This window comes from Tupaia chinensis, unplaced genomic scaffold (genome assembly GCF_000334495.1).
Source record: "Tupaia chinensis unplaced genomic scaffold, TupChi_1.0 Scaffold000348_1, whole genome shotgun sequence".
Classification (NCBI taxonomy): domain Eukaryota; kingdom Metazoa; phylum Chordata; class Mammalia; order Scandentia; family Tupaiidae; genus Tupaia; species Tupaia belangeri.
The window spans coordinates 650,532-654,390 of NW_006159842.1; the positions used below are offsets into that span (position 1 = coordinate 650,532).

Here is a 3,859-nt window from a genome sequence, read left to right on the forward strand (position 1 = left end):
GCTACCCTCGCATTCTCTATACCCGGCCTCTGAGGCCCTGCAGGTGACCACAGCCACGGGCTCCTTTGCCTCTAAAGGGTCGCCTTCACCCACCTAAAGGCCAGCTGTTCAGCTGAGCTAGCTGGCCTCCCAGCCCCAGCTAGACGGGCCCGAGTCAACTGGACAGCCTGACTGCATCTCTACCCTGGCCCCTCCCTTAGGTAACAACCCCCTCCCCAGTCAGATCAGCTCCCTAGTTCTGCAGTGAAAGACTGCCCTAGGGAACTGCCGTCGGCCAGGCAGGAAGGGGTTAACAGCCGCCGGGCTCTCTGAGAGCCAGGTGAGGCCCCGCCCATCTTGGCCTTCAGGTGTGTGTGGGTGGGGACGAGGAGGGACGCTGACCTTAAGGGTTGCCTTTTTTTCTTTTTTTCTTTTTGCCCCCTGGTGGCTCGATCTGGCTTAGCAGCCGCTGGCAAAAGTATGCTCACGTGGGGATTCGCGGAAGGACGCTGGAGTCAGCTCGAGTACTCCCCTTGCGCGAGGAGCACCTTCCGAGGGGAGAGGACCCAGCTGGGGAGCCTGGTGGAAGGAGGGGGCGACGCGATCCCGGCCATGCCACCCCCACTCTGCAGGCTGTCGCTGCCACGTCTGATCCCTGTCCTGGGGACTCTACCTGTGGGTTCTAAGTGCACAGACTCGGAAGAGAGCGGCTGGGGCGTGTGTGGGGGGGGGCAGGCTCTGTCTTCCCAGGGTCTCCAACTCACAGAGGGGAGTTAGTACAGCAGAAGCTGCCCCTCGCTTTTTCTTTCTCTGCCCGAGTTCCCAACTCCCTGCAGACCCCAGCATCGAACACAGTGCTCCCTCCCCTCCAACGCAGCTCTCTTCTGGGTTTCTCTCCCAGGGGGATTCTGGGTGCTCAAGCCACTCCCTGTGTGTGTGTCCCCAGCAAGGCCCATCTACCGAGACGTTCTCCCAAGTTAGCAAAGACCTTGAAGGGCTCTTTCGGTTTCTTCTCTCTCCTTTCAGCTGCCTTCTCTTCCGCTCCTCATTTCCGGTTGCCCTCTAAGATTTCTTCTGCACAGGCAGTCCTGTCGCCTGCCGCCTTGCCCCCTCCCAGGGCCCAGCCGTGCAGGTCGTGGTACCTGACTCAACGTCTGTCCTTTCCTCATCCGGAAGTCCCTCTCAGACTCACCACACTTACCGAGGAACTCCTCCCGGTCAGGCCCTGGACTAGACACCCAGTGTGTTGGTGACAAGATACACTGCCCTCACACAGCTGCAGTCGGAGACAAGCAAACAGGCACCGTGGGTTCAGTGCCATTGGGGTTGGCATACGTCGGAGAGACCCTATCCTGAACGTGGGAGGAGACTGGGCTGAGACCCTTCAGCCTCCCTGTGGTCTGTCTCACTGGAAGGTTGGAACAGGGGGACCAGCATGGTGGCATGGTGGTTGGTCTGGACTCCCACATGGCCCACCCTGGTGGGAGTCCTGGACCTGGCAGCTTCCTTTCTCACTTTCCCTCTCTCTCTTTCTCACTCTGTCCCTCTCTGGTCAAATTAAAAAATAAAATAAAGTGGTGGTGTGGTGGTTAAAGGTGCTGGAGTCCCATATGATCCACCGTGGTTGGAGTCCTGGACCTGGTGGCTTGCTTCCTCGCTTTCCCCTTCCCTCTCTCTCATCAAATTTAAATAATAGTAATAACAAATGGAATTAAATAAATAAATAATTTGTAAAATAAATAAATAAGTGGATAAATATAGTTAAAATAATTCTTAAAAGAAGAAAAAGGAGGGGACAGCACTGAACTCCCCCTGTGGTTTGAGTTCTGGACCTGGACGCTTGCTTTCTTGCTTTCTCTCTCTCTCTCTCTGGAAATTGTTTGTTTGGGTTTTTTTTAAATAATAAATAAAGTTTTAAAAAAATTTTTAAAAAGAGGGGCCAGCAGGTACAGTGTGGTGGTTAAACGCGCTGGACTCCCACATGGCTGACCGTGGTTCAAATCCTGGGCCTGACAGCATGCTTTCTCACTTTCTCTCTCTCTCCCAGTCTCTCTCTGTCCCTCTCTGGTCAAAATAAATAAAGTTAAATAAAATAATTCTTTTAAAAAAAAAATAAAAGAACAGACAGAACAGGGTCCCAGCAAGGGATCTCCACCAGATATTGTAAGAGATCTCAAAGGTGGGCCAGGAGGAGGCATGGTGAAGGTGGCTAGATGCCCACATGGCTAACAGTGGTTCGAGTCCTGGCCCTGGCAGTTTGGTTTCTCACCTTCCTTCTTTCTCTCTCTCTCTCTCTCTGATCAACTTCAATAAAAAAAAAATTTAAAAAATAAAAAAGAGATCTCAAAGGCTAAGTTTCCATAAATCCTAATTCCTTTTTTAAGCATTATTTAACTTTATTTACTTAATTCGACCAGAGAGTGTGTGTGTGTGTGTGTGTGTGTGAGAGAGAGAGAGAGAGAGATTGGGAAAGTGAGAAAGCAAGCCACCAGGTCTTGGACTTGAACCAACGGTCATGTGGGAGTTCAGCACCCTCAACCACCATGTCACTTGCCAGCCCCCATAAATTTCAATTCTAATAAGTTCTCCAAGTCCTGAAGTAAAGATCGGCCTGAAGTATGGCCAGAGTATGACCTTGACCTGATCACTCCAGTTCTGTGGGCCTAGGTTTCTTTAAATGTTAAAAGGAGGGTTGAGTGAGCATTTATCTTGACGCTAGGGACTACACAGCAGACCTGTTGAGAGAAGCACAGTCCCCCAGCTCTGATCTGCACCTGGAGGACAGAGTCAGAGACAGAGAAAGACAGCCATCACTTCCTGGTCCTCTCACTGCCTAACTGGTCGGACAGTTCTGAGTCCCAGAAACATTTAACTTTAAAAAAAAAAAAAAAACAAAGAATTATGGGGGCCAGCAATGGCATGGTGGTTAAAGGCACTGGATTCCCACATGGTCTCAAACTGTGGTTTGAGTCCCAGACCTGGTAGTTCACTTTCTGGCTTTCCCTTTTTCTCTCTCTCTCTCTGACTCTGTCTAGTCAAATATTAATAATAATAATAACAACAAATGGAATGAAATAAATAAATAATTATTTTAAAAATTCTATTTATTGTTATGATTTTTAAATTTGATATAGGGCACATGCACTCACCAGAGCAAGACAGAGAGAGAGAGAAAACAAGAAAGCAGGTCACCAAGTCCCGAACTCGAACTATGGTGGGCTATATGAGAGTCTCTTAACCACTATGCCACCTGGCCCCAACATTTAATTCTTGCCACTAGCTGAAGGCAAGAGCCTTTCTAACATGTGCTAGGATGCTGGGAAGAGGGAGTCTTGGGGACGGCACTAACAGAATGTATTTCTTTTTCTTTTTTCTTTTTTTTTTTTTTAAGAATTATTTTAGGCAGGACCAGCAGTTAGTGTAATGGCTATGTTGCTGGACTCCCATGTAGTTGACTGTGATTCAAGTCCTGGACCCGATGGCTTAAACTCACATTGGGCGCATGTGCGTGCATGCCCAAGATCCCGAGAGAATGGAGGAGGAGGGATTGCAGAGTGGCCATCCTCCCCTGGGGGGTGATTTCTCGCTTTCTGTCTCTCTGTCTCTCTCTGTCTTTCCAGTGAGCATACGTGCCCTATAGCAAAAAGTTCTCCAAAAAAATATTATTATTATTATTTTAGGGGCCAGCAGTTGGTGTAATGGCTATTTCGCTGGACTCCCATGTAGTCAACTGCAGTTCAAGTCCCGGACCTGGTGGCTCAAACACACCTGGCGCTTGTGTGTGCGTGCCCAAGATCCCAAGAGGAGAATGGAGGAGAAGGGATTGTGGCATGGCCAACCACTCCTGAGGGGTGATTTCTCGCTTTCTGTCTCTCTGTCT

The 3,859-nt window shown here is 49.5% G+C and overlaps 1 long non-coding RNA gene across 1 annotated transcript in view; it reads left to right on the top strand.

Annotated features, from left to right (window-relative positions):
• Positions 1 to 580, top strand: part of LOC114008481 (uncharacterized) — a 1,992-nt gene extending 1,412 nt beyond the window's left edge. Inside the window, exon 2 of the long non-coding RNA XR_003550010.1 lies at positions 446 to 580. This is a non-coding gene — a long non-coding RNA (uncharacterized LOC114008481). The remainder of the gene's footprint in view (positions 1 to 445) is intronic.
• The last annotated feature ends 3,279 nt before the right edge of the window (positions 581 to 3,859 follow it).